General features: G+C 62.4%; 1 protein-coding gene across 4 annotated transcripts in view; it reads left to right on the top strand.

Moving 5' to 3' along the window:
* GSE1 (Gse1 coiled-coil protein) overlaps nt 1-13,519 on the top strand; it is a 102,041-nt gene that overhangs the window by 17,476 nt on the left and 71,046 nt on the right. The window contains exon 1 of one of the 4 annotated variants that reach the window (XM_066557387.1): nt 7,141-7,217. The exons of the other annotated variants lie outside the window; for them this stretch is intronic. The gene's annotated coding sequence lies outside the window, so the exon portion shown is untranslated. Of the gene's footprint in view, nt 1-7,140; nt 7,218-13,519 lie in introns of those variants that run through there. 4 annotated transcript variants of the gene reach the window in all.

Here is a 13,519-nt window from a genome sequence, read left to right as displayed (position 1 = left end):
GGCTGTACCGCAGCCAAGCCCCTGCTTGTTTTCTCGTCTTGCTGGAGCCAGTAAGTGACCTTATTAGCTTAGGGGGCAGCTGCCTTATTAACACACATCTGGCGGCGAGGGGGCCGCATAGGCCCGATATTGTCTCCCTGCCTGCTCCCAGCGTGGCTGGGGGGCTCCCCCTGTGGCTTCTGCCATCCCTCCTGCTAGCAGGGCTGGCATCCAGGCAGCCCCACTGCCCCCCATCCATCCCCCTGGGGGGGGGGCAGGATTAGGCAGATGGGGTTTGGATTTGTTGGGGATTAATAATTTAAGGTTATAATCCGTGTGTGAGGTTATAATCTGCAGGGGAGGGAGGGGTGTGGGGTCCCCCAGCAGTGTGGGGCCTGTGCTGCTGGCATTCCCATGGATGCTGCCCCATCTCCCATCTTCCTTATGGGGCAGGCTCTGCTTTTTGGGGCTCAGCATCACCCTGCAGGATGATCACTCAGAGGGGCTGGACCACCCATGCAGCATCCTCACATCCGTGCCAGCAGCCGGGGTGGGCACTGGGATTTCCTTCTGGATTGGCGTCAGCGTCTCCTGCAGCAAGGAGAGCCTGGAGCATGCTGGGTTCGGGGCTTTTCCAGCACATTTGGCTCTTGAAGCGGGGGGGTTCCCAGGAGGATGGGAGCTGGGAGGCTCCTGCAGTGCCAGCACAGGGAGCTGGGGGCTTTTGGCTGCTGTTGAATCACCCCAGGCTCTGCTCGGGGCAGTCCCTGTGGGTGCACATCCCATCACAACCACCATCCAGTGCCCACTGTCACCCGGAGCTGCCCATTTCCTCTCCCTGGCTGCAACCAGAGCCAAGCTGGGAGCACCCCTGTGCCACATCCCCTGACCCAGCACATCCCTGGGGGGGTGCTGGGTGCCCGCCCTCCCCTCCACCACACAGGGATGCCCTTTGTCCTTCTTGGCCTGTGGGGGAACTCGGCAGCTCTTGGCTTCTCCCTTCTGTTTTGGAAACTCAAAACATTTGCAGGGCGGCCCACTCGCGCCCTGCCGCCACAGAGAGAGGCACTTGGCTGACTCCTCTGCTTTCCTTGGCCGCTGCTCACGCTCGGGGAGGGCTTTTCTCCACCTCCTCACCCCTCTTTTTTCTTTTCCTCCCTTTTTTTTAATCTTTTTAAAAATTTTTTTAATTTATTTTTTCTTCCCTATGCTGTAAGCTTGGAAGAACACCCCCAGCCTGCAGGAAGAGCCCAGGGAGGGGCTTTTCTCCACCTCCTCACCCCTCTTTCCCTCTTTTTTCTTTTTCCCCCCATTTTTTTTTGTTTTTGTTTTTGTTTTTTATTCTTCCCTATGCTGTAAGCTTGGAGAAACATGCCCAGCCTGCAGGAAGAGCCAGCCAGGGGGGGCTCTGGTGGTGCCCACCAGCCCCTGGCACTGACCTTGCTGTCTGCTGGGAAGGGCGGCTGCGCCGGGTGGCCGGAGCAGCACCAGCACTAATGAGCTCTGCCTGAGCAGCAGGATTAATTAGCTGCTGGGAGGAGAGGGGGGAGCATCCTTCTGCGGGGGCTCTGTGCCACCAGAGCCTGGCACAGCGCGGTGCCCGGGGCTGCGGTGGATTTGGGATGCTCCAGGAGAAGATGTGGCCCTTCCTGGAGCAAATGCCATGAGCCAAGAGGGGAGAGGGAATCCCAGTGCCACACTGGGAAGGTACAACAGCTGCTGGTCAATCACCCAAACTCCTGCTCTCTGTATCCTATTTTTTTTCCCCAAAAAAGCCTGGTAGGTTTTTTAATTGATGTTTCCGTGCTGTTTCTGAACCCGGAGTGTGACAATGTAAAATGACACTCCAGGGGACAAAGTGGCAGCTGGCTGGGAGCTGTGTGTGCGCAGGGCCTGGCCGTGTGCTGGGGTCAGCCCTCACCCCAAAATCCCAAGGGCTCAGGGGTGATCAGGAGCGTTCTGTTGGTGACTGTCACCCTCCTGGAGGGCGCCCCCAAACCTGGCTTTTGGTGTCCCATTTATCTGGGTGGATTTTGGGGGGGGTGGCTGTGTGCCTTGTCCTCCACCAGCCCCTCGGTGCCCCTCTCCTCTCTGGAGGAGCAGGCACGGGGCAGAGGTGACATCAGGGGGCCCTGCAGAGACAAGCAGGGACACGGTGTCGAGGCCGGGAAGGTCGCGAGGACGCGGAGCTTGAACTTGAATTAGATGGTAATTGCGCCGTGCCTAATTACAGGGAAAGAGCAAATCACTGCGGTGCTTCATAAAGTGTCTGACACGGAATAACGAGGATAATTAGCAATCAGACGGGAATCTGCTGCCTCCCCGGCCCCCCAAAGCCCTGGGGAGCCCCGCTCCCCCTCCCCTCCCACAGCATCTGCCCCTGCCTGGGGGGCTTTGTCCCCCCCAGCGTGGGACATCTGCCCCCCCAGCCCCCCAGAGTGGGACATTGGTGCAGCAGAGCCACCTGGGGTGGGCTGAGGTGTAGCTGGTGGCTGTGTCCCCCCCCGTGTGTGTGTGTGTGTGTGTGTCCAGGTGTCCGTCCGTCCCCACGCGGATCTGTGTCCAGGTGTCCGTCCCCAGCCCCGCGGTGTGTCCAGCTGTGCAGCCCGTGCCTGCTGCCAGCCGTGCATTAATGCTGCCTGACGCTAGAGCGCACCAGCAGCATGTCCTGACGTCCTCCCTCCCGGGGACACGGCTCCCAGCAGGGCCACCTGCCCTGGCCACCCTGCTGTGACCCCGCTGGGGACCCGGGCTGGCCTTGGTGGCTGCAGGGGACATCAGTGGGTGTCAGGGCTGGGACTGACCGTGCCTGGTTGCACTCAGAAGGGAGGAGAGTTGTGGCGCCCCAAAAATCCCCCCTGCCATCCCAGCCTGGCTGCTGTCACCCCTTTGGGGACTGGGAGGAGGGCAAGGAGTGCCTGGCTCCCAATTAGCTGCACTTTTAATGATGCTGCTGTTGGTTTAGGGGATGTGTGTCCCCCCCTCAGGGAGGCTCGGTTGTGCTGGGGAGCTGATCCTAAACCTCCTGTCCTCCCATCCCAGCACCCAGAGGCTGAGGAATATCCTCCCTGTGGGCATGAAGGCACCTGCCAGCCCCAAAACGCCCCTGGCTGAGGGTGCCAGCCTGCTTTGGCGACTTCACCCCAGCTCCTGCTGTCCCTGGAGCCACCTCACTCCCGTCCCCTGCCCAACACCAGCAAAGCCCATCCCTCTGTCCCCTTCCCAGCACCTTCTGGGAATCCCACAGCAGATCCCACCAGGATTTTTGGACTGGTTTGCCACCGGGTTTTTAGAGAGGGCTGAGCACACGGGTGCCAGCATGGGGACGATGTCCCTGGTGTCCCTGAGCGCTGGGGCAGGGTGGAGGTCACGCCTGCTCACCCTCCTCCATGCCTGTCTCCTTCCCGCCTCTCCTACTGGCTTCTCCTTTTTTTGTTTCCCCCTCTTGGAGCAGCTGTTCTCTAATAAGCTGTTAATGATGATACAGTAAGTAGGAGCAGAGAGTCCTGCGGGAGCTGCCACGATTTGTGTAATTGGCCTCAGAGGAGACAGAAGTATCTAATATTTACATGTCGGTATTAGTCCCCTGGGAGCCTGCCTGGGCTGGCACTGAGGCAGCTCCCAGCCTCAACCACTCTGCTCCCCCCCGATGGATCCTCACATCTCCAGTGGGTGGGAACTGCCAGCTGGGAATGGGGGGGAATCCCCCCAAAATAAAGCTGGGGGTGGCTGAGCATCCCCAGCAAAAGCTGGGGGATTTTTGCAGGTGTTGGATCACCCCAAGAGTTGCTGAGCATCCCCAACAAAAGCTGGGGGCTTTTTGCAGGTGTTGGATCACCCCAGGTGTGGCTGAGCATCCCCAGCAAAAGCTGGGGGCTTTTTGCAGGATCACCCCAGGCTCTGCTTGGGGCTGTCCCTGTGAGTCCCTTTGTCCCCATGTGCCACCAGCCCTGTGCCAGTGCCCACCCTCACCCAGAGCTGCCCATTTCCTCTCCCTGGCTGCAATCAGAGCCAGGCTGGGAGCAGCCCTGGGCCACATCCCCAGATCCTGGCAGGGGGATGTTGGTGGGAGCAGCGGGGTTGGGCTGAGCTCCCAGAGGGGAATTGTGAGGTCTGGGGAGCCCTGTGCTGGGCAGGGGAGCTGGGCATGCCCCACAGTGAGTTTCCCAGGGTTTTGACCTGGCTCTTGAGGCACAAACACGTTCCTGAGCTGGCTGGTGCCTGGAGCAAGGGGTGGCAGTAAGAGAGATGCTCACCCTGTGGCCACCAAGCACCTCTGCCCTGTGCCAGTGGCTGGGCTGGGTCCCTGGGGAGCTGTGCTCCTGGAAGGGCAGGTTTGGGAGCAGCACTGTCACTGTGGGCTGGGTGAGCCGTGGGGCTGGGCAGGGACTGCTCAAACTGCCCCTGGTGATCCTGCCTGCAGCCATGAGGCCGGAATGCCAGGGGAAACTGAGGCACGGCTGGGGAAACTGAGGCACCAAGGGCTGAGGAGCAGCCTGCCCACCCTCCTGCCCCTATGGGGTCTTGCCCTGGGCTCCATCCTGTGCTGTGGTGTGGACAGGGAGCCACCAGGGCTGTCCCACTTCCCTCGGTCCCCCCTGGTGTCCCCAGAGCTCTGGGGCTGTCCCCTCCTGCTGGGGGTCAGTCTCTGGCCAGGATTCCCTCAGCTGAGCTGTTTTGGATGCTGGGGCTGTGCTCACTCCAGTGCTACATTCCTGCACCCCCAGTCCTGCAGAGACCCCCCCAAAGCAGAGGGTAGGGACTGGGATGGGGGCACCAGTGCTGAGCAAGTGGGGCCAAGCACTGGGAACATCCCAATTCCCTTCCCTGGAAGCTGGGGGATCCTCCAACCCATCTCCCATTGCATCCTGGTGTGCTGGAGGGGCCCCCAGCCCTGTGGGATTGCATCTCCAACCTTTCCCGCCCAGATTCCCACTCTCCATTGCCTCGGCAGCCCCGGAATTGTGGCTCAGCTGCCAGGGGATGTCTCACATCCATGCTGGGGGTGCCCTCCAGGGAGGGTGGGGGGGATGTGGGGGGCTGATGTGGGTGGCCAGGGGAGTTTTTAGTGGGGTGTGCCAGGCTGGGCACAGCTGCTCACCCTGCACAATCAAAGGCTCAGTGTTCTCCAACTGTTTTCCAGAAGGCAAGTGGAGGCTTTGCTTTGGAGGTAGCCTCATCCTGCCCGCTGGGACTGGGCTGGGAGCCACCAGGACCTGGCATCCGGGGTTCTGGGGGGTCTCCAGGGGGCTGTGGTGGGGAAGGGCTGTGGGGAGGAGGCAGGGCCATCACACCCTGAGCTCCTGGCAGGATGGAGGCGCTTGGCTGGAGCCCTGTGGCTCCACTCTGCTGTGGTGGGCTGAGGAGCTGTTGGCTTCTGTTCTTCCTTCCCTCATCCCTCCTGTGATCCCTCCATCCTTCCCTCTGTCCGTCCCTCCCTCCCTCCATCCCTTTTGGGTTGTGCTCCCTGCTCGGGACGTTCCAGGCTGTCCCTGGCTCCCTGCCAGCCCTTTCCCACACTCCCTAATCCCGGGCTCCAGCCCTGGCTGCTGCTGCCCCGGGAGCAGCTGCTGCAATCTCCCCGAGCCAGGGAAACAGGACCTGGCCCTTGACCTCCCGGGGAATCTCGGGGTGGCAGCTTTGGTCTGGGGACAGCAGGGGTGTCCCCAGGTCCCCTGCTGTGTCAGCCACCCCTCGTCCAGGGCAGAGTGGGCGGATGGATGTTGGCAAGGGGTGCAGTGGGGGGAGCAGGGCAGCACCCCTGGGTGCTCTCAGGCTGCCGTGGGGTGGAGGGGGGTGTTCACAGCCCCTCACACCCCTGTTCTGTGGGTGTTTGGGGGGGGACATCCCCCCACCTCCTTGCCTCCCTCCTGCCTGATCTGTTCAATCTGCTAAGCAGGGGAATAGTGCAGCCGCCATCTGTGAGCCTGCCAATAATGGGATTAACTCCTTCCCCTGGCCGGGCCGAGCCTGACGCTGGTTCTGGCACCCCCTTCCCGGGGCACCCCCTCCTCCCTCCCGCCCGCGGGGGCAGCCAGCGCCGCTGCCGATGCTGCAGCCCTGGCTGGGGCCAGCCCCGATGTGCCCTCCCGCAGGTCTGAGCCACCAGCACGGACTCACCCTCTCCTGCCTCAGTCTCCTCTCTCTTCCCTCCGTGTCCCCTCTTGCCTCAGTTTCCCCCCTCCTGCCCGTTTTCCCCCTCTTCTGCCTCAGTAATGCCCCATTCTGCTTCAGTTTCCCCTCCTGCCTAGCAGGGTGGATTTGGGATTCCCTGTGTGGGACTGGGGAACACGAGCAGGGGGAGCACACTGAGCTCTGTGTGCGTGAATCTCTCACTGTGCGTGAATCCCTGCGCGTTTGTGGCAGAGGAATGCGGGATGCCAGCCCACCCCCGTGCCCCCGGGATGCTGCCCGGGGAGGGATACAGGGATTCAGGGATGCAGGATTCGAGCCCAACCCCTCCGAGACGCTGCCCGAGGCTGGGGCAGAGGCGACACCGCACGTGGGGGGGGAGTTCAAGGGACCCCCACCCCCAGCCCTGCAGCTTCAAGCCCTTTTGCCGGGGGCGGGATGTCCCCGCTAATCCTCTTAGGCTGCGCCCCGGAGCAGCTGGCGAGGCCGCTGCCCATCCTCCCTCCCTCCCTCCCTCCCAACAGGTGCCCCCCGGCCCCCTCCCCGCCGGGGCTGGGCGGGGGGCTCGGGGCTCCCCGCAGCAGGCAGCCCCCCCTTCCCCTTCCCCTTCCCCCGGGGCCGGCCCGGGAGCGCTCATTAATTATCTAATCTTCCCTTTATGTTTAATTTACAGCCCCGCGCGGCTCTGGCCATATGCTGCTTTTGTTGTGTCTGGCTCTTTGTTGTGGCAGGCAGCGGGGGCTGGCGAGACCCCCCCCCCACCCCATCCCACCCCCAGCCTTTGATCCCCCCTCCCCTCGCAGCGCCACCCTGCAGCCACCCCCGCGCACGGTGCGAGCCCCGCCGAGGGGGTAAGTGCCTTTTTCTCGGGTATTAATTTCCCTGACCCCCCCCGGCTCCCCCAGCAGTGCGTGTGTGTGTGTCTGAGTGTCTGTGTGTCTGTCTGTGTGCGTGTCCCCCGCCTCTCGCCGCCGGCTCGCTCGGGATGTGATCGCGCGTGTGCGTGTGCGCGGCGCTGCCTCCTCCTCCTCCTCCTCCTCCTCCTCCTCCCGCTGCCGCCGCCCGCCGGGGTCACCGCGCTGCCCGCACCGCGCCCCGCACCGCAGGTACGTGCAGGGCAGCCGGCTGCCTGTGCCCTCCCCTCGGACTGTGCCCCCCGCCTTACCTGTGCCCCCCTCACACAGCCTGGGTGTACCCCCATCCCATCCCATCCCATCCCATCCCATCCCATCCCATCCCATCCCATCCCATCCCATCCCATCCCATCCCATCCCATCCCATCCCATCCCATCCCAGTATTGCCCCTACCCCCGGTCTGCACTTCCCTCCTCTCTGTATGTACCCACCTCACACTTGTGCCCCCTTCATCCCCATCCTAAATGCCCCCACCCCCTCCTGTGTGCCCCCACCCTTCTGTGCCCCCCTATGCACTGCCTGTGCTCCTCACCTCCCTGTGCCCACCCTGTATCCCCAATCTCTGCCTGTACCCCCCTCACACTTGTACCCCTGCATCCCCATCCTAAATGCCTATCCCCCCACCCCTCTGTGCCCCCCTCACACAGCCTGGGTGTACCCCCCATCCCATCCCATCCCATCCCATCCCATCCCATCCCATCCCATCCCATCCCATCCCATCCCATCCCATCCCATCCCATCAGTACCGCCCCTAGCCCTGGTCTGCACTTCCCTCCTCTCTGTGTGTACCCCCCTCACACTTGTGCCCCTCCATGCCCATCCTAAATGCCCCCACCCCTCTGTGCCCCCCCATGCACTGCCTGTACCCCCCTCACCTGCCTGTACTCACCCTGTACCCCCCTTGCTGGAGCCCCCCTCCTACCCCTGTCCAGCCTTGAGGTGGGCATCCCACCAGGATTGCTGGGGGATAAACCCTGTACCCCCCCTGACTTCTTGTGTGCCCTCCCAGTTTTGCTGGGTGTGTTTGGGGTGGCTCTGGGGGGACCCCTGTGTCCCCCTGACCCATGGGGGGGCTTTGTGGAACTTGCTGCAAACTTTGTGTGCTGCTGCCAGGTGCCTTCTGCACTTCCCCTTTTTCTTTGGGTTTTTTTTTTTTTTTAGTGGTTTTATTTTAAAAAAGTAGCAGAATGGTTTTCCTGCACCCCAGCAGGCCCATGCACAGCTCTAAGGGGGTGCACGGGGAGGAGGGCACCCCAACCCGGGGGCTGCAGCAGAGGTGCCCACCCTTGGGGGGCTCAGGTCTGGCTCCTGGGGGGCAGTAGGCAAAGGGGTTGGGGAGCATGGGGCTCCATCTGTGGCTGATGGGGGACACCCCTGGTGCTGAGCTGGGCTTTGCTGAGCTGGGCTTTGCTGAGCTGGGGTTTGTCCCCCAGTGAGAGATGCTACTGGCCCGTGGGGTGCCCCCCCTGGGCTTTGCCAGTCCTGCTGTGGGCCGGGGATGCCCAAACCCCCACCCCAGAGCTGGAGGTGGCACAGAGGGGGCTGTGCTCGTGCTGTCTGTCCGTCTGTCTGTCCGTGCCTCCCGCAGCTGCGGCTGCCCGCTCCCTGCCAGCCCAGGGTGGGGAGGGTGGCTGGCTGCAGGGTGGGTGCCAAGCCAGCAGCCTGCCTTGGCCAGGGGAGCCGTGTGCTGGGCCAGGAGCTGGGCCAGGAGCGCTCTGGCAGCGGGGTAAGGTCACTGTCACCGCCAGCCAGGTGGCCCTGCCAGGGCGTGCTGGCTCCTGCTGCGTGCCAGGAGCCACGAGGTGGTGGCAGGAGCTGCACCTGGGGTCACCGAGGCGCTCACCAGGTGAATAAATCTCCTTTCATGGGCACAGGAGGCAGCTGGCTCTGCAGGCATCCTGCTGCCCAGCATTGCAGGGTCTCTGGAGGGATTCCTTGTCCCCAAGGGGATGCAGTGGCTTGGGGACCTCATGTACTAAAGGTGGGATGTGGCAACAGGGGACAGTGGCAGCTGTTGGTGTGGGTGATGACATGGGGGTGGCACTGGATGGCCAAGGCACCTGTCCTGGCAGCAGAGAGGGAAACAGAGTGGACAGCACCAGCACTCCTTGTCCCTGCATGTGGGGCTGGCTGTCCCCATGCAGCCCCACGTGGCAGCAGGGTGACAGGACTGGCCCTTTTTGGTGCTGTTTTCTGCCCACCAGGTGTGGGGAGCTGAGGAGGGGTCATGCCACCATGCCAGGTGGCCAGTGCCGCCATCTGGCCATGCTTGTCCCCAACAAAGTCCCAGCCCCACACTGGGGGGGTCCCTTCCCAAGGAAGTCACCACAGCTCTGTGTCACAGCCAGGTCACACTGCGTGTCACAAGGAGCCACAGCACGAGGCTGGGGTCCCCCCTTGGCAGCCCACCCCCTGCCAGCTGGGGAAACTGAGGCAGTGGGGCAGGAGTTGGCTTGCCCAAGGCACCCGGTGCCAGGGCTGGGCAGAGCAAACAGGATTCTTGGCACGGGCTGGCAGTGCCGTGCTCTGCCTGCAGGCGAGGGTTGCTCTTTGCTGGGTGTGCAGTTTTGCTGCTGCTTTGCACCCCAGCTCTGGCTCCCTGGGGGCTGTGCCTGTGTCCCCACAGGTGACACCCCTCACCTTGGCGCTGCTGAACGGGGCAGTTGTTGTTCCTACCCAGTGCCCAGCGCTGTGTGTGTGGCAGGGCTGGCACAGAGAGAGCAGCTTGGCCTTGGCCCTGTGCCCGCTGCCGTGCCCTTTTCCAGAGGCAGCTGCCTGTGGGCAAGGCTTGGCAGCTGTCCCTGCTGCGGGCTGGGCCGGGGCAGGACCCTGTCCCCTGGGTCACCTCCAAGCAGGCTTGCAACATGCGGGGCCACCGCTGCCGTGAGTTTGCAGTTCTCAGCTCAGCCGTGGCTTTTCCTCCCGGGTTTCTGTGCCAGCTCCATCCCTAAAGCACAGGAGGGGATGAACAAGGAGCCGGTTCTCCCCAGCGTTCTGAAAAGTCCCCCTGGAGCAGCGCCCAGTGGCGTCACCCCTTGTAGAAGCCATGTGTCAGCTCTGAAAGCCCCTGGCTTTCCACCTTGGAGCCGTGTGCAGGAAGGGGGGGGGTTTGTCCCTGCTTCCAGGGCACCCTCGGGGTGGTGACATTCCCTGCTCCCTGCTCGGTTCCCTGCATCCCTCCCCTCCCAGCTCGCTTGCCAGCTAATGGCGCGGCTTATTCCTATGGCTTTTTAAGTGCTTAATGGCGCGCGGGGCTAATGATGCAGCTCCCTCTGTTCCTGCCGCCTGGGTGGAGGGAGGGAGGGAGGGATGGATGGATGGATGGATGGATGGATGGATGGATGGATGGATGGATGGATGGATGGATGGATGGATGGTGTCGGATGGCCCTGCCCAAACCTCCGGGAATGGGGACAGGGACACGAGGAGGGGCCCAGCCGGTGCCCTGTGGAGCTGGGGCTGGGAGCAGGGGCTGGGAGCGTCCTCCTGCCTCTCCTCCCTCCCCTGCACGGCTGCTCAGAGCAGTAATGTCACCATAAACGATATTTATCACGAGGTGATAAAAATCTATTTCCAGCGACCTCTTGGAAATGGCCCTCATAAAACCAGGCAGCAGACGGAGGCAGGAGGCAGACAGCAGGGAGGGGGCACGGGCAGGGAAATGGCTGTAATCAGCCTCGGAGCAGAGGCTGGATCTGCCGGGGAGCCGGCCCTGCCTTTCCCGACCCCGGGAAATTGATGGCAGCCGTCAAGGCCAGAGGGCTGCCCGGGCACAGCTGGGCGGATGCTCGGGCATCCCAGGGCTTGAGCATCCTGGGAATGGAGTATCCAGGCTGGGAAGGGAGGGCCAGAGGGATTTTTGTCTTTAGGTGAACAGGACAAGGGGGTTCTGTCCATCCTGGAGTGTTCCCAAAGGGACACCCGAGGGATCTTGGGCTGGAGTTGGTCCTGGAGCAGCACACTGGGATGGGATGCTGGCTGCCAGCTTTCCTCCCGTGTTCCCAGCCATAGGGGTGGCCCCCTCCACTGTCAGGCACTGCTGGGTCACCCCAGTGCCCCCTTTGTCCCTCCTTGGGAGCCACCATTGGTCCCAGAGCCCCCCCAGCTCCATCCCTTCAGTGCGGATGGCCAGGTGCTGATTCAGCATCCCAACACTAATTACTGAGCCCACAGTGGATCCTGGCTGTAAATTCCCCACCAGGAGTGGTGGAAAACCTCCCTGGCTCCTTTCCCTGCTGACCTGAGCAGGGACTTGTGATCCTGTGTAATTCATTGGGGTGCTGAGTTGGCAGGAAGTGTTTCATCCTTCCCCACCCAGCTTTGGGGTTCACTGCGCCCCCAGGAATCCCTCCTCCCTGCAGAGCTCATTCCTGGCTGTGTGATGCTCCAGCTTTGTCCCCAGTAGCACTAGGGACAGCCTGGGTGACCCCATGTCCCCTCTGCACCCTGGGTGATGCTGCTGGTCTGGGCATTTCTAGGGGGCTTCACCATGCTGGGGGGACAGAGGACACCTGGACCACCTTTTTGGGGCTGGGGAGGTTGGATTTACTCCTAAAAATGGGGACAGTGCAGGACCCTCCTTGTCCCCTGGGGGAGGAGATTGTGAGGGAAAACAGCTCCCAGCTGCAGGGTCTAATCTGCTGCCCTGATGAAGAGACTTTAATCACTTAAAGTAATTAACCAGGTGGGGCATTGGCTGGACCCCCCCCCCCCCACATGCCTGGGTGTCCCCTGCCTGGGGTGGCTCCTTTGGGGGGGGACACGGGCTGGTGAGGTGGGAGCTGGCTGGGCATGCAGCTCCAACAGGGAGCTGTGCCAGGAGGGGACAGCAAGGACGATGGGGACATCCAGGAGACGGGAACATCATGTGCAGAGCCTCAGGACCCCCGTGGAGGGACGTGGTGCTGCTCAGGGACTCGATGCCACGGCGGGGTGTGTGGCAGGTATTATCCTGCATTAAGGTTTCCCCTTGCAGATGGTTCACATTTAATCTGAGGCTTAAGGCAGCGCTGGACCTGGTGCTAAGTCCGTCTTTAGATGGCAGGCAGGAGCTGGGAACGGGCACTAAGCTGGAGAAGGGGGACACGGATTGGGGCTTTAATGCCACCATGCCACAAGCTGATGGCCCAGCTGGAGCGTGGCCGCACTGGGATTGCTGTGATGTGCCCCCCCAGAGGGATGAGGACCCCCAGATGTGTCCCCTCACCCAGCAGAGCCTGGCTGCTCCTCACTGCCTCAGTTTACCTCTGAGCACGCAGGGATTGGCACGTGTGGGAATGTCCCGAAAACTTGAGCTGCTGTGGGGTGGGTGGGGTTTTCCAGAGTGAAAAGCCCCTTGTGGCTGCCTCTGGCTCCCATGGCAGGTATTTAGGGTGGCGGGGAGGGGACACAGGTCACAGAGTGCCCGGCAGCTCTGGAGCTGGAGGTGGGTGAGCTGTGCTGGGTTGTGGCGTCCCTGAGATGGGGATGGGGAGCAGGGGCTGGGGCTGAGCAGCTGCGTGTCCTGTGGGGTCTCAGCAGGATTTGGGTGGCAGACACCAAGCTGCATCCCTTTCATCCCAGCTTTGGGCCCCTATGGTCTCAGGGGGTCCTAGAGCCAGGGCTGGGTTGTGGTGACGGAGCTGGGAGCTGCAGGGACACCTGAGGTCAGGGAGTGACTGCCCCAGGCAGGGCAGTTTGTCTCAGGGTGGAATGGCAGCATTGCAGCTGTTTAGCTCTGGAGTCTGATGATGACAGCGAAGGCTCTGTGCTGCACAACCTTGAGGAAATCCTTGTGGGTTTGAAAAAGCTGAAAAGGGCCGGGACCAGGAGTGGCAGCACTGCTGCCAGCCCTGCTGTCCATGCATGGGTGGGATGCTCACACCCTCCTCTGCCTCAGTTTCCCTGTCTTGAAAGGAGGCTGAAGGGAACTTTCCCCAGGCTGGCAGGGACTGGCAAGCACGAGCTAGAAATGTCCCCACAGTGGGACAGGGAATGAGCAGGTCCCATCCTGCCCAGCAGCCCGGTGCTGGGGCGATGGAAGGATGAGCACGGGGGGAATTCTGTGTGGATGTGGAGCATTGTGGAGCACAGCACTGCCCGGGCATGGGGTGGAGGTGCTCACGTCCCCACCAGCCACAGCTCTTCTCACAGCCTGGAGAAACTGAGGCACGGGAGGTGACACGGCGTGGCCAGGGCTGCCGGAGCAGCGAGCAGCCGCCGGTCCCCACGGCCAGAGCCCCAGAGGAGCTCGAGGAAAAGCCGGGAGCGGGCGGCTGCGTGCCCCCCGCCTCCCCCTCCATCACCTCCCTGTTCGCCGGCGAACAAATGTCTGTTCTTGCAAAAAAAAGAAGTGACAGGGGTCGGCGCAGCGCTTTCCACATGACCTGCCCGGGAACAGAGGACGTCTTTGTTAATCCAGCGAGCTGTCAGTTCAGCCTCTTCACAAAAGGCATAAACCACTTATTGCTGCTCTCACCCCTGACCCCGGATCCGCCTGCGCGCCCTCCATTGT

The sequence above is a fragment of the Molothrus aeneus genome, chromosome 11 (genome assembly GCF_037042795.1).
Source record: "Molothrus aeneus isolate 106 chromosome 11, BPBGC_Maene_1.0, whole genome shotgun sequence".
Classification (NCBI taxonomy): Eukaryota; Metazoa; Chordata; class Aves; order Passeriformes; family Icteridae; genus Molothrus; species Molothrus aeneus.
Note: the sequence above shows the minus strand (reverse complement) of the source record. Positions and strands in the feature narration are given on the sequence as shown.